The sequence below is a fragment of the Mytilus edulis genome, chromosome 1 (assembly GCF_963676685.1).
Source record: "Mytilus edulis chromosome 1, xbMytEdul2.2, whole genome shotgun sequence".
Taxonomy (NCBI): Eukaryota; Metazoa; Mollusca; class Bivalvia; order Mytilida; family Mytilidae; genus Mytilus; species Mytilus edulis.
The window spans coordinates 95,640,272-95,665,259 of record NC_092344.1 but is presented as its reverse complement, the minus strand read 5'-3'; the positions used below and the strand labels follow the sequence as shown (position 1 = coordinate 95,665,259).

General features: G+C 32.0%; 1 protein-coding gene and 2 long non-coding RNA genes across 4 annotated transcripts in view; all 3 read right to left on the bottom strand.

Annotated features, from left to right (window-relative positions):
* Positions 1-23,259, bottom strand: part of LOC139495827 (uncharacterized) — a 50,609-nt gene extending 27,350 nt beyond the window's left edge. Inside the window, exon 1 of one of the 2 annotated variants that reach the window (XM_071284236.1) lies at positions 23,145-23,259. The gene's annotated coding sequence lies outside the window, so the exon portion shown is untranslated. Of the gene's footprint in view, positions 1-19,822; positions 20,299-23,144 lie in introns of those variants that run through there. The other variant, XM_071284214.1, reaches the window with a different exon arrangement.
* Positions 2,148-4,898, bottom strand: LOC139520209 (uncharacterized). Its single transcript, XR_011663839.1, has 3 exons — positions 4,861-4,898; positions 3,448-3,543; positions 2,148-3,098 (listed from the first exon to the last, which is right to left on the bottom strand). It is a non-coding gene; the product is annotated as an uncharacterized lncRNA (long non-coding RNA).
* Positions 6,738-8,826, bottom strand: LOC139520201 (uncharacterized). Its single transcript, XR_011663834.1, has 3 exons — positions 8,721-8,826; positions 7,306-7,485; positions 6,738-6,817 (listed from the first exon to the last, which is right to left on the bottom strand). It is a non-coding gene; the product is annotated as an uncharacterized lncRNA (long non-coding RNA).
* Positions 23,260-24,988: the final 1,729 nt, after the last annotated feature.

Below are 24,988 nucleotides of genomic sequence, written 5' to 3'. Positions count from 1 at the left end.
GTTTTATTCGGGTTAATTAGTGTAAATGTGTATTCATGTGGTTTTTTGTTTAATTGTACTTTAATCATTCTAATCATTTTCTGTGCTTTATTTTGTAATTCATTTGATTGTATAGCTCAAATTTTGGGCACCATGATTGGTTAATAAAAAATTATCTTATCTTATCTTATCTTATCTTATCATCGGTACAAGGACATCATTCGTAAACATAAATCAACATGCAGACATCATAAGCTTATACGTTCTTGTATTTTATATTCAATCTTATCTTGTAATATTTTCCACAAAGCAAAGCAATCTCGGTATTCATTTCTAGAGGTAACCAAACCTTCAAACAAACTTATTCAGAAGGGATACAGCTACGATACGCTGTTGTACAGTCATGAGTAATCACTCATATGGTCTTTGCATCGGATTTTAAATTATTTTAAACCAGTTGTTGGCATGATACAGTTATGTATTTCTATTTCATTGTCGAGCCTGCTACTTTTGGTGACTACTTGAATGAAATATAAGATTTTTTGGTAATGTTAATTTCTTTTTTATTATGTATAATAGGATATCTATATTTAATATATGCGTACCTTGCAAGATCCTCGTGGCCGTTTGACAGTTTTCATTGACCGTGACGTCATTTCATGAATTAGTGAACAAGGTCAAGTTTTCGTGGTCAATATCAGAAACTTTACGCCAAAATTCTATATTAAATTCTATTATATTTGGTGTATGGAAAAATGTAAAATTACAAAAATACTCCGAGGAAAATTCAAAACAGAAAGTCCCTAATAAATGGCAGAATCAAATGACAACACACATCAAACGAATAGACATTGGTACAGAATTATTGTAAGGTGAACATGTCTATCTGGCAGTTATCGTCTGACCTTGACCTAATTTTCATTGTTGATCAAAATTGTTATTGTTCAGTTTGTTTCTTAGATACTATAACCAATAGGTCATCTATATATTAAGGCATATATTGATTGTAAGGTGTACATGTTTGTCTTGAAGGGTTCATTTGACCATGATGTAATTTTCATAGTTCATTGTACAATTTCCAGTTTTCTTGGTTAAGCCTGTCTCTTAGAAATATAACCAATAGGGCATTTATATTTGTTGTATTGAATAACTGTGAGATGAACATATATTTCTCGTTTAGTCTATCTGGCTTTCACCTCATTTCCGTGGATAATGTTCAGTTTCTTGGATACTTGTTTAAAAGCTTTATATTAACATGATTAAGGACTATCAACAAAAAACAATGGTTAGGAAAGAAATCGAGACATTTCAGCGTGTGCACTCATGTCTTTTGTTGTAATGATACCGAGCACCTTCACAGAGGGATAGTGCTTGATTTTGATATGATCAGGAAAACATAATTTTTCCATCATTTCAAATGAGGACCGGAGCTTGCATAACAACAACTGCTAGTAGTCCTGTGTTAATTTAGGTATCATTGTCCATTTGCTTTGTTAATTTTGTTTACTTTTCTGACATCGGAGTCGAAATTCTTTAAAACTGATTTGTACTGTGCATAATGTGTGTTTGTTCATTATACATTGGCAAAAGGTATAGGGGGAGGGGAGATTTCACAAATGATGAATAACCCGCAGCAGATTTTGGCGCAAGACCCAAATGAATTATCAAATAGTATAAAAAAGTAATTGAAATTATAGAGGACAAAAACTGTCGGCTGCCAACACAATACATAATGAGTAATGGTTGAGCTGTCGTACAAGGTTGGATTGTAAAAATCACGGTGCAACAAATTTTGTCTATATACTCTTATTCGTTCAATTAAGTATTTCCGTCTGCAATACGTGAATCTAAAGGTAATAACATTAACCGTATAATGTTAGCTGAAAACTGCACAAGTCAATATTTATTCATGTTTTTAACAAACAAATATCAAAATCATCTAATAAAATGTTTCAGTTAACCCTTTTCTATCTTCAATCATATTATACAGCTATCACAGATCAGTAACACAATGTTGCAGTCACTTTGTTACTGAAGACAACATAAAAAAAAACTTGTTCAGCTATAAATTTAATGCTTCAATAATAGAATATTTCTATTTTCATCATCAATTTTATTCATTACACCATTAGTTGATACTTTATGAAATGGTATAAAAATCTACCATACAAATCGACCCCCAATGATTTTTTTTAAATGTTTATATCAATGAAAAAGCTCCCAATTTTGAAACATCTTTTTTTTTAACTCATCATTGACCTATATTTTTATTATTGTTTTCAAATAAACTAAAAAAATGTATAACTTATGCGATTTCTGTAATTCAGTGATTTTTTATTTCGATATTACATATATTTCTCCTATTTGCAAAAATGCATTCTTCTTTCGAAAGTAGATCGTGAGTTGAAATCGCTTTATACCCGCGAGGCCCCCCTCCTCAATATTTCAGTTTCAATCAATAACTACATAACTAGTGATTTATACTGTTAACCTATGCACCATCCCTGTATGAACCCCTGTTTAAAAAGAATCTTTACATTATCTTATTGACAATTTTTCAAAGAATACCTTTATTGGGGCAACTTTAACGACATTACTATTGTAGCGTCTGGATTCAAATCAATTATTGCACTATGATAACAATAACAAAATATTAATATGAAAAATGGGATGAACATTCAGAATAACTAGAAAAAAAACAAAAAAACAAATCGGGAAAATGTTTCTCATAAATAGAAGATAAAAGTGTTTCTCAAAGATTGAAGGTAAAAAGTTGTTTCAAATTTCATACGTGCAGTTTAGAAAATTTTAAAACTTATGAAAGTCATATCAATATAAATTAGAAAATGAAAGACAAAAAAAATACTAAAAAGTTGATAATCACATAATTATAGTTATTTGAATTGTCCTGCAATAATATCAATTTCAAGATGTACAAAAGAACTGAAAATATCTGATTATAACATGCATGACTTCCAACACATCTTTGTAAAGGAAATACACATCAACTGAATACTGTTGAATCATACAAAAATATGCACACCACAATGCTGCAATTGTCACTTGTTCATCATTCCTAATGAACATACAATTTCTTTTCTGGCCATGTCACCATTTACCTAAAATGATTAAAAAATATTATTCCAGCTATATAATAGTTTAGTCAATATAATAAGTACGAACATATCTAGTTTGATAACAAAAATAAATGGAATACTATGATATAACAATAACATGATGTGAAATGATGGATATTCTTCATTGAGGACATAATGAAATACAGTAAGCTTTGATTAAAACCTAACAGTGAGCAGGAACGTAACATCAATTGCCAATGTACAACAATTTATATGAGAAAAGCAAGGCCTAATCTATGTACAAAACGATACACAAAATACATATAATGTGTACCAATAAACAACAACTAATTACCATTTGGCAGCCTAACTTTTGTTTCATGTAAATTACCTTTAATCTTTTTATGTCTCCGGCTTCAATCAAACATTTTGCATATCTAATAACAAATACCCCACAGTCTCCGGCATTTTGCTGTCTTGGAATATTCTGTAAGTTTAAAATGCACAATAGTTCTATATTAGTATACGGAGTAACAGTAAATCGTTAAATGTATTATATAAAGTAATATAATTTGAAAATTTGACAAACGCTCAAAAGGGTCTATATTTGTTTGGTCCAAAACACCAGAAACTACCTACCAAATGGACTTGTAATAAGCAACAACCTTTTAAATGGGAATTGAGATGGTTGAGCTTTTTTAAAAAGTATATAGGAATGATGCAGGTATATTTCATTTCTTGAAGATATATATGATTATTTTCAGTGACTGTATCTTACATTAATTTGTAGGATCCTTTACTATAGATAATTTAGCTTATCTGTAACAATAACATCTTCATGCCTTATATTTCATGTACTGTAGTACGACGCCAGATTAAAACTGACGTGGAAAGGCAACACACGGCCACCGAAAGCTTTATTATTGTGAAGCCCAGGTGATCGTGTGGTCCAGCGGGACGGCTACAGTACAGGCGATCTGGTGTCACGATATCTCAGTAGTATGGGTTCGAATCCTGGCGAAGAAAGAACAAAAAATTTACGAAAGGAAATTTACAGATCTGACATTGTTGGGTTGATGATTACACGATATATATATACATATCTATAGTAAAGGATCCCACAAATTAATGTAAGATACAGTCACAGAAAATAATTATATTTATAATTACGTCTGAGCCAGTGACAACTCTACAACAGATTTATCCATCGGAATTCCAGCAGTGATGATGATACATGGCTGTGAACATTATGTAAAATAAATAAAAAATATATATAAATAATATATATCATATATATAATATAAATCACTGCTGCTGACTTGTGAGTACAAATTATAATAAACCTATTCTCCAAAATATCTACAAAATTTTGTAGGATTAACAATCATAAGACTGTCCATCAACGACTAAAAAATGCGGATGAATACAACCCATAAATTAGGTGATAAAAGAAAAAGGGTGGGCTAATTTTAAACAATATATGTTTCAAAAATGAGTACAAAACGTGGTAAAATACCTTGAACTAAATTCTTATAAAAAAAAATCGACAAAAGACTAAAACAATCAACGCCATAATGAATTCTAAAAGCAAACTTACTCAGAACACAACATCCAAATGTACCTTGTAGAAATTATAAATTTTGCACGACTTGCCTTTCATTGAATATAAAAATTACTGGCATTCCAATGGAATAATAATACCAGATGTAAATGGCCTGCTTAAATGTGTAATACACCAAAAATCGTGACAAATTGTAAAGTATCATAATATATAATTTAGTTTTCTGAAACTCCAAAATATTACCGTTTCCAATTCTTTATCTCTGCTTACAGAAATTCCATTTTGTTCCATAAAATCGCTACAATTAAAAGTAATAGTTTATATCTAAGTATTGTTCGACATTTTTATGTTCAATATCAGGGAGGCAATGTTAACAATCATAATTTAGTTGAAATCATATACAAAGTATGTAAGAGTAACATATTGAATACTTTTTGCTAGTGAGAAACCCATTCTGTCTATGTAAAGCTCACAAGTGCCGCTCGTATCACAGAAATCATAACGACAAATGTTAACAGCATAAAAGTCATGAGGATTCAGGACCCTGATTTCAAAACATATTGTCTATCTTCGGTTATAAATTAAACATGGATTAGAAAATCCATGATATTTTGAAGAAATGAAAAGTGCAAAATGTTATATCATGAAACTAATAATAAAATTGAGTAAGAAAATGGGTAATGTGTCACAGAAACAACAACCCGACCAAAGAACAGACAACAACCGAAGGCCATCAATGGATTTCGAATGCAACAAGAAACTCACCCGTAGGCGTGCTTCAGCTGGCCTCAAATGTGTACTAGTGCAATGATAATCGACGTCATACTAAACTTCGAAATGTTCACAAGAAACTAAAATCGTACAAGACTAACAAAGAACAGAGGCTCCTGAATTAGAACAGATGCCAACAACAAAGAGCTGTCTACTATGCTTGTGTTACAGTTGGGAGGGATATCACAATACCGGTAAATCAATCGACATTTTTTAAATCACGATGAATACATCAGCATATATATATATATCGATCCCGTTTCATCATGGAAACATTAAAAACGTCCTATGAAGGATGTGATTGCTAGACTTTTATGTGTTTGTTTGGGTGTTTATTTCATTTCAACAAATACCTTATAAGTATTTAAATATATAAATATAGACTTTTACATCATATCATTACAAGACATATGTGGGATTTATCCAATCGAGATAGTGTAGTTATTGCCCCTCGCCGAAGACTTTAAAATTTGATATTTCAAGTATCAAGATTGGATTAAATCCTATAATCCTCGACACACGATGTAAAAAATAGTTTCCATCCTGATTATTAAATAGGTATACCAAATTCAAGGTATTTGTGTCACATTCCTGATAGACGGTCATTCACTTATAAGTAATTCATATACTCCTTAATTTTCCGAATTGAATTGAACAAATATTTACAGTAGTTACATTGTGAACAGGAACCTGACTTTAATGGATATTATTATAATAATTTCAGGTTCTATCAACACCAATCACATCTCTTTAAAAAGAACTACTTCATGAAGTCAACTTATTTCAATATGTTAACAACAGATATAAATTTCATAGAAATGTGCTGCATATATTCTATAAGACCCATCGGTTGTGGAAATTAAATGGACTGATCATTTACTCAGATCAAAGAGAGTCACAAGTTCATTAGACTATAGTACACTATGGGTTTAGGAATGGCAAGATAAAAGTTGATGAAAAATAAATACATGTGTAGTTTTGTTTTATGTCAGCGCTTAAAGTGAACAGCAACCATTTCTAGGATAGCATTTTTGATCACTGTTGATTTCCCATCTTCCTATTTGTATGGCTTAAATATTCCTCAATTATGTCTCTTCTTTTATTCGATATGATGTATTTTTCTGTTCCTGGTGTTTATTACTTTTCCTTAGTACTTAAACTTTAGTGTTGCCTAGCATAGTATCAAGTACCCGTCATATTAAATGCACTTTACAAAGATGTCTATGCGGACAGTTTACGCTGCAGTGATGGCACATTGGTGGCATTGAGCTGCTTTCTGTCTTTTGTTGACCTTTTTTTTTCGTCCGGTTTTTTTTTTTATGTATCAATGATTGACGGATACGCATTACCTGATCACTTTCAAAGGACGAGGTTCAAAGTTTTCCATGGAGTCAAGATATGAAATGGTCTTTTGTCGAACATTCACTACCTAAATGATAAGATCAACTATATTTTGAATACATGGACAAATAAGTGTATTTCCTATTATACACACCTGAGACATTTGTGAGGTTGCAACCAGTTATGTTTTAGTTGTCAAATTTAAAACTGTTCATTCTTGAAGGCCGTATGGTGACATGTAGTTGTTAATTTATGTGCTTTTTGGTCTCTTGTGGAGAGTTGTATAATTGGCAATCATACTTTATCTTCGTTTTTATTTCAGACTATGCAATAGATTTTTCTTTATCTAAAATGCATCATTGCATACATTATAACTCTTTTCATCTTAGAAAGGTGTCAAAACAAAAAGCAAGACATGTCTTGCATATATAATATAATTTAGACTTTAATTTCCAAAATAAAATAGAAGAGAACATTCATTTGATTAAAATCACAAATGTCTTATGTGTCACTGATCTGCTGATGAAAACAACATTAAAACAAATAAACATAGTAACGACGATTTATTATACTTACGATTAGTGACCAATGGTTTAAGGTGTGTATTGGGAAAAAGACTAAATATTTTTCTCTGACATCTGGTATTCTTCTCATTAGTTGTAGGCCCCTTTTGTCCACTTCAAGCAAGAAAAAGGTGTCCTTGAAAAACATCCTTCTGTTCTGGTTACACATTTTAAGAAACATAGCATTAACAACCTGTGAAAGAAAACTTAAAATTTGACGGATTTATTAAAGTTTATAATGTAGAAAACCAAATTCAAAATATTTGTTAATGACATTAGTATGATTGATAAAATGTTTATGTTATCACAAACGAGTTCAAGTTCTAAAATATAGTTTTTGTAAAAAAAATCGATTAATAATTATATATCCATTAATTAAAAGGTTATTCAATTTGAAGCAGAAAACAAAGATTTAGATGACCATTTTAAATACCTCATTCCATTATTCATCATTTTGATTCTGTTTCATATTGCAGCTGATCACTTACGAAAGGTATCTTAACAATATTGACGTCTAAATTAATTTTTAGTGTCACTAAGCTGTTGTGTGCTTCCTGTTACAATGTTATATTTTTTCATTAATTATTAAGTAATACACTCTGGTACTTTGAACGATACTGTACTTTTTACTAGATTACCTTTTTTGTTCGTTATGAATATTCTGTTAATTATCAAGGGATCATGTATCAAATGGGGACTAACTGTGCACTACTCATTGCTAACCTGTTTCTGCATTGTGATGACTTACAATTCATTGACAATATCAACAATTAGAGAGCTGTTTTTTTTCCATTATTATGGACATCACTCACGACAGGTATTTTAAATCCATTTATTTATACTTATATTATACACAAAACATACATTTGTGGACACATTAACAGCTAAGAAAATCTTAAAATCAAATTGTCATAAACAGATAAAGTTATGATATTGTTGTAAGGTCGTTATGGATAGCCTTTTTTAACAATATTTATTCACACACACACACACATCTGCTTTTCGCACCGGAAAGTTATTGTTAAACCAGTTGTTGGCATGATATGGGTTATGTTGTTCTAGTATATTACATTCTGGTATGACACTTAATGAATCAGGAGAAAGATTGTACTTGATTTTCATATGATTAAGATATGATCGTTCAATTCGTTGAAATGAGACAATCCCATAGAGCTGGCATGGCAGTAACTGCTAGTCTTCCTTCTTTAATTAATTTCATTTACTAGTATATTGTAATATCAATGACAAGGAGTTACAATGCTGTCTTGATATCCCTATAGCATGAGTTTCTATCACGACGACGGAAAACAAAATTTTGCTACTCAAATTTTCAGATTTGACATTTTCGTGCAGATAATGAGAGTAATTATCAACATTCATTTACATATAGGAAGAATAGAGGAAATGTAAATATTTGATTCATAATACCTGGTCTGTAAGCCAATTTCTTCCGACAATACTTAATACATCGTTCTTCCGTAACGTGTATTTACCAATGGTATACAAAATTTTGCAGTCTGACATTTTTTCAATATCTTCCTTAATTTTAGAAAAATTGATCTGAAATAAATTTCCAATATTAAGTCGCATAGTTTGATATATGCACATTTTATCAATAAAAGTCCTTCGGTTTCTTGATAAAATCTTTTTTCTATCATATGCATTCTGAGAGATAGTCAAGTACTTAATATAAATAGATAAACGTAAAATAAACTATCAACACACAAATATGTTTCATGCAACTTTGAAAGTTTAATGCTATTATAAAAAAAATCAACATTAAAATGCACATTAACTATGAACTATTTTACTACTCAAGTAACTACTGTTGAACATGTAGAACATGTGACATCACCAATCATGGAAACGATATTTACCAATATGAAATATTATTGACTTAACATTATTGGTTTTCCTTGCACTAACCTACCCATAACTTTAACAAGCCATGCACATATTAAATAAAACAAGGAGTGAAAGCTGGGGTAAAAGTCTCTATGGGATTGAGATTCTTCGTACCTCATATAATATCATGTCACATCTTATTGATTACTAGAAGTTTTTACATTATACAATGTAAGAATGTCTGATCGCGAAGGCTGATTAAAGTCTATGGAAATGAGATGTGGAAAACCTAAAAAAAAATGAATACCTAAAATGATTTATTTAACATAAGTGATACGGGGGTTCAAAACTCGATCGTAAGGTAATTTGTGGTGTATTTTTTCTTAGGTTCGGCCGTTTTCGCTTTTCGGTCACTTGTTACCCCTTAAATCGCATCTGTGCCACATATTCACTATATAGGTTTTGTTCCCCCTTCTATTACCTTTCTTAGGATATATAGGATATACCTGTAATTAGGGGATACGGGGGTTCAAAACTCGATCGTAAGGTAATTTGTGGTGTATTTTTTCTTAGGTTCGGCCGTTTTCGCTTTTCGGTCACTTGTTACCCCTTAAATCGCATCTGTGCCACATATTCACTATATAGGTTTTGTTCCCCCTTCTATTACCTTTCTTAGGATATATAGGATATACCTGTAATTAGGGGATACGGGGGTTCAAAACTCGATCGTAAGGTAATTTGTGGTGTATTTTTTCTTAGGTTCGGCCGTTTTCGCTTTTCGGTCACTTGTTACCCCTTAAATCGCATCTGTGCCACATATTCACTATATAGGTTTTGTTCCCCCTTCTATTACCTTTCTTAGGATATATAGGATATACCTGTAAGTAGGGGATACGGGGGTTCAAAACTCGATCGTAAGGTAATTTGTGGTGTATTTTTTCTTAGGCGCTCCATAATACAGATATCCTATAAGTAAGTGCTATTATTAGATTTTATCGGGGAAACACCCCTAGTTTTTTATACGAAACTTTCAGTTCTTGGGTATATTACCTCCTATTGTCCTAATAGACTTTTTATATTTTACATAAAGTCTTTATTTATAAATATATAAGTATGTGAGAAATTTAAATGTTGGAAAATGAGATTTTGAAATTATTGGCACTTTGAGACATGTTTACTCTTTTTCCCTCCCCTGACACAGGGAGTACCGTTTAAATGGTTGATTTCATTTTATGTGGACATCCCATGCAGGAAACGAATGAGCATTTTAATGCTTGATTAATAAAAGTGGACCCCACACACCCATTCAAATATGTGTAATAATTGTGACAATATGTGCGACAATTGTACCGTAAGCTCCTAGATATGCATTAGAAGTGGATTTGAGATGCATGATCAAGTTCAATATTTTACGTAAAGAATAAATAATTCTAGATAAAAGGGATCTGCATACCAAATATCCTATCTGTTTATACCTTAATACTATATATTACACAAACCTCGTATTCTAATCGAATTCCTATAGCAATTCATTACAGACATTACACTTAACAAATCAACTTAACGATCTTATTCTAAAAGGTTACGAATTCGGCCTGTAATTTATTCTGTGAATATTGTTTATATTGGATAGTAAAATAAATTCCATTGATCTTTTCTACACTCTGATGATTCCTGTATCTTGGCATTGCATGCACAATGTCATGTTTTTTTCTCTCTCTGTTCTTAACTATGTTGGATATGCTATGCTTGATAATTTAGTCTGAGGTGCATTTTTTTTTAGTTGTTATTTGTTTTGAACTAGCTGTCAGTAATTGAGTACCGAACACACCCAGATCTGCACTGAGTGTCTTTTTATTGTTGGGATGTACAAGTACCCGGCCACGTTCACTCTGTGTTTTTGTGCCCCACCTACGATAGTAGAGGGGCATTATGTTTTCTGGTCTGTGCGTCCGTCCGTCCGTCTGTTCGTTCGTCCGTCCGTCCGTCCGTCCGTCCGTCCGTCCGTCCGTCCGTCTGTCCCGCTTCAGGTTAAAGTTTTTGGTCAAGGTAGTTTTTGATGAAGTTTAAGTCCAATCGACTTCAAACTTAGTACACATGTCCCCTATGATATGATCTTTCTAATTTTAATGCCAAATTAGAGTTTTTACCCCAATTTCACGGTCCACTGAACATGGAAAATGATAGTGCGAGTGGGGCATTCGTGTACTGAGGACACATTCTTGTTGTTGTATGTATTTATCCTTATATCTATCTGATGAGTGAAGCCTTTTACAACTGATTTTTACATCGCGATAACCATGAGGGCATTCCGATGCATTGCTACAGTAGGAATTCTACTTGCGTACATTGTATCTTTTGTTTTTGACTGGTAACCGATCTATAATTTCGGAGACATTATCGAGTGCATCATAACATTCCTTATCGTCTGGGCAGAGTATACTGATTTGTATTACTACAATCAGAGAAATATATATAAAAGAGATTAAGAAGTATGCACGAACTTATCGTACAAAATAAATATTTCTTTGTACATTAACCTTACTTTCATGCGTAGAGATGGGAGACAGGTGCTTGTGACCGATGTTCAGTAATTCAGTACTTTTATTATAGTTGGTTCTTATGGGGTACTGTTATACCACTATCCTAGGTTAGGTTGGGGTTGGGATCTGCTAACATGTTTAACTCCGCCACATTCCGTGTGTATGTGCCTGTCCCAAGTGAATGTCGTTTCTTGGTGTATTACATACTTGTTTTTTGTTCATTCTTTTGATAAAATAATAATGCCGTTAGTTTTCTCGTTTGAATTGTTTTACATTGTCATTTCGGGGCCTTTCATAGCTGACTATGCTGTAGGGACTTGTGCATTGTCGAAGGCCGTACGGTGAGTAGCTGTTTTAAATATCTGTGTCAAGAGTTGTCTCATTGGCAAGCATACCATATCGGGTTTTTTTTTTCTTCTCATTTTTACATATACATATACATATACATATACAAGTTGATACTAAATTTATTCAATTTCACAAACTTGAATAGTGAATAGTGCAAAAAAACACAGTTCACTATTCATGAATTTTGAATAGTGAAAAGTGAATAGTGAATAGTGAACGTACTTCAGCCCGGTGATTTTTTCCTACTTTTGTTCAATTGGTCATGGTTTGGTTAAGTTACTTCACAGAACGATTACCTCAGTTCTTTTTAATTGAGCAAATGAAAAGCACATAAAATGTTTGAAGAGCTAGATAATACAATTAATTATCTAATTACTACCACAATTTTATATTAATAAGTATTGCAATTTTCATTGTTATTAATACATGTTATGTCAGTATTACGAACCTAATCTTGAATCTATCCAAATTTCAATTTGACGTCACTTTGTGTGTCGATCTCTTCGGCTAACATATTATACGTTGTTCGGCTGTGCTTTTTGTATGTGCTGATTTAGGTTGTTTTATTTGGCGTATTTGTTTTTATTCTGTAGTTAGACACCACTTCGGTGTTAACATGTATATTTCTTATATAGTCATTTTTTATAAATTCACTGTTTGCAAAAATATGAATTATTCTAAATACTAAGGATTTTCTTATTCCAGGCAGATAGCCTTGCCATATTTGGCACAACTTTTTGGAAGTTTTGGTTCTCAATGCTCTTCAACTTTTTACTTGTTTTGGCTTTCGAACTTTTTTGATCTGAGCATCGCTGATGAGATTTATGTAGACGAAACGCGCGTCTGGCGTATTAAATTATAAGTCTGGTACCTTTTGACAGCTATTGTTTGTGTGTTTCTCTGTCCTGTATTTTCTCCCATTTATTTGTATTGTAGACCTGTCATGTAGTGTTGTCATTTTAATGTTATATTTATCATTGCCATAAAAGCGGGAGGTTTGGCTCGCCACAAAATCAGGTTCAACGCACCAGTTTTTTTCTTAAAATGTCCTGTACCAAGTCAAGAAAATGGCCATTGTTATATTATAGTTCGTTTCTGTGTGTGTTGCATTTCAGTGTTGTGTTTCTGTTGTATCGTTTTTTATTTGATGTGTTTTCCTCGGTTTTAGTTTGTAACCCGGATTTGTTTTTTTCTCAATCGATATATGAATTTCGAACAGCGGTATATTACTGTTGCCTTTATTAATCTCTATTGTAAGTGAAATGCTCTACTTTTGGAGTGTCAAGAACTCGTTGGAAGTACTTGATAAATTGCATCTTATATTGGTGATTTTGAATCTGTTCAAAGTTTTGATTTTTCTACCCTGTATACCACATTGCCTCACATTCTCATTAAGAAAAAATTCACACACCTAATTAAATGGGCATTCAAAAAATCAGAATGTGAATATATATGTTCAAACTCTTTTAGGACATTTTTTAGTAGCAATAAACAAAAAAACTATGTTAATTGGACATGCTTTGATACTATATATGCCCTTGAATTTTTACTAGATAACATTTTTGTTCGCTTTGGGGATTCCGTATATCGTCAGATTATCGGAATTCCAATGGGGACTAACTGTGCACCACTTATTGCGGACCTGTTTTTGTATTGTAATGAGTTACAATTTATGACAAAAATAAGCAAAGACCCATCGAAACAACATCTGATAAACAAATTTAATAATACTTTTAGATATTTGGATGATATTTTGGCTCTCAATAATGACGACTTCAGTATGTATATTAATGAAATGTATCCTGTTGAACTTACTTTAAATAAAGCTAATACTAACAATGACCACTGCCCTTTTCTCGATCTTGATATCTATATCACTAATGGAAAGCTGAATACAAAAATTTATGATAAAAGGGATGATTTTTCATTTCCTATCGTTAATTATCCGTTTTTAGACGGTGACGTTCCCTTGTCACCATCTTACGGTGTTTATATATCTCAACTTGTACGATTCGCTCGTGTATGTAACAATGTTTTAGATTTTAACGAGAGAAATTTATGTATTACTGAAAAATTATTACACCAGGGTTTTCGATATCACAAACTAGTCAAAACATTTATTAAATTTTATCATCGGTATAAAGACATCATTCGTAAATATAGCTCAACATGCAGACTTCTAATACGTTCAGGTATTTCACATCCAATTTTTTATGGAAATATTCTTTATAAAGCACAAAGGTGTCAGTATTCACCTCAGAAACTTACAAAACCTTTGAATAGACTTATTAAGAAGGGATATAATTACAATACTGTTGTCAAGTCATTAAAGATTGCATATTTTGGCGTTAATATTGAGTCACTGATAAGGTCTTTGCATCGGAACTAAACACATTTATTCTAAAAACAGTTGTTGGCATGACACGGGTTATGTTCTTCTCATATATGTTATGATGGTATGATACTAAACCCCTAACGGGAAGGATTGTGCCTGATGTTCATATGATGAAATCATAATCTTTCAGTCAGTTTAATTGAGTCTGGAGCTGGCATGTCAGTTAACTGCTAGTAGTCTGTTGTTATTTATGTATTATTGTCATTTTGTTTATTTTCTTTGGTTACATCTTCTGACATCAGACTCGGACTTCTCTTGAACTGAATTTTAATGTGCGTATTGTTATGCGTTTACTTTTCTACATTGGCTAGAGGTATAGGGGGAGGGTTGAGATCTCACAAACATGTTTAACCCCGCCGCATTTTTGCGCCTGTCCCAAGTCAGGAGCCTCTGGCCTTTGTTAGTCTTGTATTATTTTAATTTTAGTTTCTTGTGTACAATTTGGAAATTAGTATGGCGTTCATTATCACTGGACTAGTATATATTTGTTTAGGGGCCTGCTGAAGGACGCCTCCGGGTGCGGGAATTTCTCGCTACATTGAAGACCTGTTGGTGACCCTCTGCTGTTGTTTTTTATTTGGTCGGGTTGTTATCTCTTTGACACATTCCCCATTTCCATTCTCAATTTTACATTGAAATTGCTGCTTCTTTTTTTTTTTTAGAAAATTAACGCAAGATATGCAATTTATCGATATTGATATTGTTTGGTTAAGCGGTTGACATGGTTCAGTTAAGTGTCTAGAAATTGATCATGGTTTTGATCAAATTTGTCATGGTTTGATATCAAAATCAATATCATACACACAACGTACATAAGACATTTTAACTTTTCGTGTGTTTCTTAAGATATAATTGTTGTAGCTATACCTCTTTCTATTCGAACTGGTATTCAGTAAATGAATTACAAAAACAGAGAGCATTGTTTCTGTTTCACCATGATTTCCCGCGAATGCCAATTTAGTTTAATCATATTTTATTTCAGACTACATTTAAGCAAAATAGATTGGACAAAAGTAAATCACACTTATGAAGTCTTCTCCGTAATACCATATGAATACATTCAATATAATATAATAAGCATGCATGTAAAGCAAACAGATTATATAATATAATACGATCTAGAGGTAAAATTGAAAAGAAAATAAACCGGAAAGATTAAAAAGTCAGACAATTCTGTAAAGATGACATTATTGTTGATAATGATGTTTATCATTTTGATGGACCTGGTCAGTGTCTATTACCTTATATAAAGGTAAAAGAAATCTCGTCTACCTTTTGATATTTTGTTCATTCGAAAAATCCAAGTTTCCGCAAATGAATAGCCTTGTATCTGTAAATAAAGGCAACAGTAATATACCGCTGTTGAATAGTCATAAATCAAGTAATCGAAAACACACCAGATAAACTAAAACTAAAGGAAATAAAATTGAGAATGGAAATAGGGTATGTGTCAAAACGACAACAACCCGACCATAGAGCAGACAACAGCCGAAGTCCACCAATAAAACACGTCAACTATGAGAAGAAAACAGCGGAACAACAGAAACACTGAACTGCAACAAACAGAAACGCCAACATAGATATCAACGCCAACATTATATCAACACAGTTTTTAGAAAGTCAATTAAGATTATTGAGTTATGTCTCTCTACATGAAGTGCACTTGGGACAAACGAAAAAGAAATGAAGAACATCCTCAATATCTGCCCACGCTAGAAGAAGGACAAAGTAGAGTGTTAGCTTGTTCTTAGTTTATGAATGAAACGGAACGCAATTAAATTCAGATAATTGTCAATTTCCTTTGACCGGTCAAGTAAAACGTTTCAACTTTACTTAGGATAGTGTCGTTTTTTCAATTCTTTCTTAAACTTAGATATAGACGCTGCGAATTTTTAGATCACGCTTATTCCACGGTAAACTATTATAAACGGGAAAAACGATTTAGTAGTAAGGGAAAGGTTATACTAACATGACCGTTTCGCAAAGGATAGTAGGTTGTACTTTGTACACATGGAAGGATAAGACTACATGGTGTTTTTAATCCAAATGATAAAACATCTGTATTTTTTTCTTTTGATAAGTTTACAATTACTTACTAAGCTCTGATTTTGAATATATGAAAGATCACAATTTAGAAGTAGATTTAGGTTGATATAATGTACATTTTTATCAATTATGTTTACAAACGAAAAAAAAAAGGAAGATTGTGCTTTTGTAAAATCGTATCAATATAGTGCGTACTTTTGCTTAATCCTTTGAGCTTTTTTTTCATACAATGATGTTTCGATAAAAAGAAAAAAGCTCAGTTGATCTAATATTTAGTATGAGAAGTTGTACATATTTTTAAAACATGATTGAAAAATAATTTAAATTCAAAGATACATGTTATATGGTGATAATCTGTACAGCAGTGGCAGTCAGCTGTTACTGTATATCTTGTTTGTTTTTCGTTTTTTGTTTTATACCTACATGTAAATCAGACATCATTATTTTTTTCTACGTCATTTTCTCTCGTTAGATAGTTGTTTCATTTTCAATCTTCTGCGTATTATATATAACTATATTATTTCTTATGGGTCGTTTTCTATATATTACAAATAATTAAAAAAAAATAATAAGGAAAGTTAACCTTGAAACGCATTAACATACAATTCTTGTGATTCCGTTATATATGCGTAATTTTCATATAGTAAATTTACTGTTAGGAACTTTATTTTTCAGAGGAATTTATTTTTCGCAAGTAGAAAATATGCCCCTACCCAATATACTATAATTTTCCAGTGGCAGCCCAAATTTCGCCGATTTTCATCCCGAAAGAAATCTATTACAGAACCTGTCTGTTGTTTTTATTGTTAATTTGTTCTTGTTAGGGTATGTATAAATGTTTTGCCACTGCACATAAACTTCCAGCAATCAAGCAATGCTTGTTATTTACATAGCAATATTATTCTTTACAAATGGTATTATTTGTGTAGGTATTTCTGGAACTCAATATCTTAGGATGTTGGAGACTATTTAAAGTGTTGTGAGGAGTGTTAACGAAACAATAAGATTATTATACTATAGATAAAAAGAATGATGTGGTATAAGTGCCAATGAGAGACAATACATTGATTACGTTCGTTAAAATCTATGACATCACTACACACATATAACGAACGAGTCGGGATATATAAACACCGTATGATGGACCAAAGGAACATCTTGGTTTGAAAAAGCAAAATTAATAAAAGGGAATGAAAAATCGTCTGTTTTGTCGTAAATTTTAGTATTGAGTTTGAAAAAATATCATCGGTATTTTTAAATGTATCAACCAAATATAATAGTGACGGGTCTTTACTGAGTTTGGCCATACACTGATAGTCATAGCAATACAGGAATAAATATGATAAAAAGGGTCACAGCTAGTGTCCATAAGAATAATTACTACCTGTCGATATACTTTATCGCTGAAACGTACATAGCTGACTATGTGATACGGGATTTGCTCATTGTTGTAGGCCTTACGGTGACCTATTATATATATAGTTGTTAATGTCTGTGTCATTTTGGTCTCTTGTGGAGAGATGTCTCATTGGCGATCATATACCACATCTTTTTTTTTTATATATTATGTTGTCCAGGAGAAAATTTAAAGCTTCAATCATATCTTCACATTTCCAGTAAGTGTATCTAACATACTTTCATCTTTCGTTACAGAAAAAGGCTCTAAACGATTTAGAGCAAATAAATTTGCAATGAGATTTTTCAAAAGACCATTTAATTAAATACGAAAACTTTTTTCTTAATAAAATTGTCTGGAAGTGTAGTGCTGATAGTAGAAAAAAATGATAACTTACAACAGAATTAAAAGGACCATCAAAAACAGGTAAATCATCTAAAGAATTCTAATACTCCAAAAATGATGTTACTTTATGACAAAAGTTAATAAAAAGTTCCATGATAGCAAGTTTGAATTCAAATGGTGTCACTTTCACCGTTCTCGAGTTATCTCACGCCTGTTTTATGTCTGGTGAAAAATGAGAGCACTACAAAATTGAGAATGGAAATATTGAATTTGTCAAAGAGACAACAACCCGACCATAGATCAGACAACAGCAGAAGGTCACTATATACATTCCAAAGCATAACGGCATACGGAATAAAACGTCATCAAAGTTCAAAGAAAACTTAAACGTCCAAAGATATGAACTTAATTTAGTACATTGACTCTAGCTTATATACAAGCGCCATGGACACATTCTGCTTTCATAAATCTTTGCAACATAACCACAATGAAGTAAGTTTTATCCATGTTCGTATGGAAACAAATACTGCGTCTTAAAATTATGAATGAATATCAGGGACGATTTGTGTTTGCTTTACGCCCTCTGCACAAAAATCCTATATCGCGGCCAGAATAATATAGAGACGATAAAAGGATGGGAGTAAAATAAAATCCTACAAGATATAACCTTAAGATGGAAAATGTTTAAAACAGACACATGAACATGTTCGAGATAAAATAATGTTTTAGAACTGTACCATTCCCAATTATTCGCGATCACTACGCTGATAAAATAACTAATATATAACAAATATCTGTACAGGGAAGCACTTTTCTCTATAATAAAAGTTTGATGGAGTAAAACAAAAGAAAACAAGAGGAAAGCAGCGGAGTTCACGGAGAGAACCAACGACAGTCCTAATGAAAACTGACAATCATTGTCAATTAAAATTGGCGTCGAGTGTGCCTGCCACGTGCGCGGTTCGAACTTACAACCTTAGTGTTGCCAGGCTAGGGATACAGTAGTTTGGCTTCTTAGACCACTCCGCCCCTGAAAGCCCGAAAAAATCAAGAAGTTCTGCAAGTAAAGATTCAAAGAAGAGGAGATTAGGAAAAGGAAATTCTGACAAAATATAATCAGCAAAAAAACATAAAAATGATGTCAAATCAGACAGAGGATGGAACTAAATGCTAGATGTCTCACACTATATATGTTCGATGTGTGCTGATAGATATTTTAGTCTGGGCTCTTAATAAAGTTGTCTTGTTTCAATGATTTCAAAATACGCAATCATTGACTGATAAACGATTTACATTTTGATTTTTAATTGAACAAAGAAGAAATTCGTAAATCTTGAAGTAAATTTCGTTTTTTATAAGATTGATCGAACATTTATGTTTCTAAGTAGGATAATTTTGATCAGTGCATTTAATTCAAATGTTTTGTAAATGTAAGCCTTTGAGATAAAATTTTATTTACAATAGCTCAATGATATCAGACAAAATAGCTTTTCAGTAATTTGTTGCCTATATTTTCTTTTACTTTTTGTTTGTCCAGATTACGCATTCCATAAGTTGACAGTTTATATAAAGACTTATAATGATTTAATGTTTGATATAGACAAGGACTTACTTTACGAACCCGGAACACGTCGAATTTCTACACATTTAAATCTTTTTGCATACTTTCCGTGCATTAGTACCAAACAGTCTATTTGTGCATGCAGTCTTTTGTAAAAGCCTTCACCTTTGTGATCTCAGAAATGTATTGTTACAGATTAACATTCGTAAACAGAGGGTACGAATATCTCCGTTTAGTTGAAAGTTTAATCTTAGCTCATGCCCTTCTCCCTCCAGAAATATATAGATCTGAATGTTTTATACGTTGAATGCTGTATGTTAATAAGTTTCGGCCTGTCATATTTCCAGTGTCTTTGATCCTCTATTTCATGGTTCAGCAACTGATTGAATGCTTTTAGAGTTACGTTGTTAAAGTCTTCAAGTTCGTCAAATAGGGTTAAATTGACCTCATTAATCAAGGTTATGCTTTCGTGATCCAAATCCGACACTTAAATATAATGCATGCAATAGGTCAACTAATATTTGTATGTGGAATGATTGTACGTGTACGACTGGCAGGTTTCATTTGACCTTGACCTCATTTGCATAGTTCATTGGTATTAGATATTGAGTTTGTGTGCTTGGATCTGTTATTTGATACTACATTCTATAAATAAACTATGTTAGGTTTATTGAATAATTGAATGGTGTTCATGTTGTCCGGCAAGGTTCATCTGACCTTGACCTCATTTGCTTGGTTCATTGATCAATAATTTATTTTCTTAATTAGGTCCGTTTTTCAGATACTTTAGGCAATAGAATAACTTCATTTGGTATATGTCATGAAATTTAATCATGTTAAAAGTTAAGAAGGCGAAACTCTTTAGTGGGTGCACTCTTGCGTTTATTTAAAATTGTACCCATTGATTACAGCTGTCATCAGTCATTATATTCTTCAGTTTCCCGCACCTTTAACGGTTTCTGTGTTTTTCCCATAACAATGTTTTGGCATTCGGAGAGACAGCTAGCAATAATTATAGTTAGGTTGTAAAACAAAGGTTGACCGCGATAAAGGGCGGATAATTTGATCTGTCACTGAAAATGAAGGTACTTAGATAGTGACAGAAATTCTAGAATGCAAAGATCGCCTATCGACCCCTTAGATACATTTGTAGTTGTTGCATTAGTTCTTTAAAGTACAATGAGTGTAAAACTCACATTTCATGGTGCAAAGGATTTAATGCTAATATTCCCAGCAGGAATGTATCGCATTTTTACATCTTGCACAGCCATACGGACTCTCCAATTTGACAAGATATTTAGTGCCGGACGTTAAAAGTCCAGTAATGACAACATTTCTATATCGCTGGTCAATCCTTTGAGTTTAAATAAACGAAGAGTTTAGCTATACACCACATCTTAAAATGTTTTTCGCCATCACGTTTCTGGTAATTTTGTCGCTGAATTACTGTCTCATTGACGTTTACCCCAGAAAAAAAATAATCAGAAAAAATAATTTTGATATGTGACGTTCTCTTTCCTTGAAGGAGTTTCTAAAAAGCGACGAAAATAAAAATTGTCATAAGAAATACAGGGAGGTCTTGTTGGTAAACCGAGGAAATACTTTAAAAAGAATAGACTTTGCCATATTTCTTTTAAAACTTGCATTATATGTTTTATGCCCCACCTACGATAGTAGAGGGGCATTATGTTTTCTGGTCTGTGCGTCCGTTCGTCCGTCCGTTCGTCCGAATTAGAGTTTTTACGCCAATTTCACGGTCCACTGAACAGGGAAAATGATAGTGCGAGTGGGGCATTCGTGTACTGAGGACACATTCTTGTTTTAAATTAAATTTACAATCATTCTTTTATTTTATAGAAACTTAAAACTCCTAAATAAAATTAACAAAAATGGTATGTAACTCATATGCCTAAATTTGAAGTTATAAAATAATAGTTCAAAGTCTGACTGTTCAATATGACTTTAAAAATGTTATACGTGTGACTTTTACAATTTCTCTGAAAATAAAAACATAGGATTATATAAAAACTTAATTTACAAAATTTAATCTCTGTAAAATATAAAGAGAGTATTTACATAACTAATTAGTTACCTTTATAGAAAAATAGAGATAAGAAAAAGTATTATTAGCTTTTTGTCATTTTCCCTATAGGTTCAGGCCTCAGCCTCTTTTTTCGTGAAAAAATAACATTTTATTTATATTATAATACATTGTACCTTTATTTTACTTTTATTTAAATTTTGGATCCGTCGTTATATTCAATTGTACTTTATCTACATTTACGTGCATTTTTAAAAGTACGTTTAAGGCTTAATTTTTTTCCTGATTGAAAATATGAATTTCATTTTTTTCCTTTCTTGCGTGTATTTATGTTCAAAACTGACATCAATTAATAGATAGTAAAACACGAATGTAAAACAACACATATGAATTCATAAAAATTTCATACATGACCATTATGTGTTAAAATATATAAGTAATTGGTGAACAGGAAGATGAGGATCGAAGAGTTTGAAACTGCATTACATGGTATAGCATGTTCACATGAAGATTGATTAACAGATTTCGGAAGCTCTTATTTGTAGTTCCCTTGAACAATGCGAAAAACACTCATACATGGGCAAGTATTCAGTAAACAGAAAGTTTCAACTTGGACAGACGGTTCGGCGGTAGGATTCGATCGGTTACTAGACCTGCTTTCGCCTTTGTCCACACAATAAAAGGAATGAGTTTCGCGATGAATTTTTGTCAACAAACAACGAAACTGACCGATTTGTTACACCACACCGTACAGTATCAGATATACTTATTTAGTATGGTGATATTGTTTATTATCAATTCTAGAGAAGGTTGGTTTTAATTTTGTGTTTTAATTAAGGGTCACATAAATACGGATTTAACGAGGTCGAATTATTCACTTGCAAGTGAATAATTCATCAGCGATATTTCTTGCTTATTTTGACAAAATTGAACCAACTTGACATCTAAAAATGAATTATTATTTCATTATTTTACCCTTATTAATGATTGAACCAAACAAAATCATATTCTGTTTTTTTTCGTATTTCGTAGGTAGTGCTCCTTTAAAGCATTGTTTTGAAAAAAGTGAATGTGAGACGTGTTACTCAGCATAGCTTAGCTTTAAAAAATGGAGCAAAATTCGCACCATTCATTCTAGACAGAAGTCTTAACATAAGGTTTATACAGTCTGAAAGGTATAAAATCGTAATAAATGCTTCAATAAACTAGCGTGACATACAGCTTTAAAGTTCAGCTCTTTATAAGAACCAGACAGAGTGAAATATACATGTAATATATGAGAGTTTCCATTTTTTTCCATATAATTTGCCTGGTATAAAAATATGTACTTACATTAGTTTAAGAAAAGCGTCCTATCGTAACACGCAAAACAGTTATCTGAATAATCCCTTCGCGACGCACGACTTCCGGCTTTATTGGTATCTTGGTATACAGAATGATGATAAAGGTACTTTTAGTAATCCTGACAAAAGATAACAAAATTTCTGATATCATATTTTGTGATCTAAGGTACATAACTCTGTTGAGTTATATAATGCCGAATATGAAGTTTTTAAAAACGAAAATAATTTTCCTTATATCATATTTCAAATTTATAATTTCTGTAAATGCTATAAGCAAGTGTTATGGAAGTATGCAATCTATTTCGGATTTTATTTTTTTTTTTTATAATGAATTTTCTTTATTGTAACAAATAGACTGGCACAACATGTAAGAACAAAGGTGTACAGAATGGCATTTTCACACAAAAGAAGTATTAGATAATAAAACAACAATTGAATATATATGATGGTGCAATAGTAGCTTGAAAATAAATAAATATCTTATAACATTGAAGTCTTACTTGTTCTTGCGATATGCATAAGTGGTGTTTCAATCAAATTTTAACATTTATTATTTATTCTATGATAGGGGCCCAGGGACTCCAGTATTTGTTATATTCCTCTACAGAGAGGTTTTTAAATGAAATGTATTTTTCGGATTTTATACCATTTGAAATGTTGAGTAGTTTGGCTTAGGATTGTTAACGATAACTGGCTATTCACACAGAAAATATCTATTCTTTTATTTCAAAATAGAACAAATAAATCGCTAGTAATTAATAATATTTCAAGAATAAATTTGTGTCCGCATGCATCCTTATATATAAAGCCACCCAGGAGAAAATGGTTAATAATATAAACAATCAAGGCAGACAGTTCTATGTCAATCCATCATACAATATAATAAAAATTAACACCAAAATACGGCTTATGCTGGGCATAAATAAGAACACTTATCATTATAGTCACATGGCATTATTTACCAATATAACAGATGATTTAAATTAACGGTAAAACATAGGATTTTTTTTTGGCCATGTGTAACTCAGCTAGCAAGTCTTTTTTATAAGAAATCTTTTGCTTATGTCATTATACGGCAGAAAAACATCATTAAATAAGAATTTCAACACTGAATTTATACCTACCCTTAACTTAACACAACAGTTTCATATATTTCGTGAAAGTTGGAATACCGATTGCATTTTCCTAGGTTTTTGTTTGGTTCATCTCCAGTATCTTATAAATGTTGGAATATAAATGACAGTATTGTTGTTAAACCCTATGCTGTGTCTTTGAGGAATAAGATCGGTATTTTATGTGGAAATCTTGCTTTTTTTTGTGTAGACGTTCTTTGAAATTTTCAACCCCTTTGTCTGTTATTTGAATGTTGTTCATCGGTTTGTACGGATATATACTCTTTTCTGGAATTTGGTGGTTATTATCGTTGGTAAACACGGGTATACATTTGTTATTTAACATATCCACCTTCTCGTTTGGTGTTTCAGCTATTTTGTCTTCAGATTTCAATGTTTCACTGCTAATCTTATTCTTCCTTCATTAGATGTTGTGTCTTTTTCGGGATCTATCAGTTTATTCAGATATTTGTGGTAAGAAGTATGAATTTCGTAACAAAAAGAGTCTTTCTGAATTGTCTGATAACTTCCGCTTCTTTGCTATTCCTCGTCCAATGCTTGGTTATACAGACTTTCTTTCTTTCGGATCATTCTGTTAATTTCCTTTGTTATCCATGGTACAGTTGGTTTTTTCTTTAATGACATCTTTTATATCTTGTTGTCCATAGCTTCAAAAACAGATGTATTAAAGCATGTTCAGTTCTCTTACACAGATGATGAC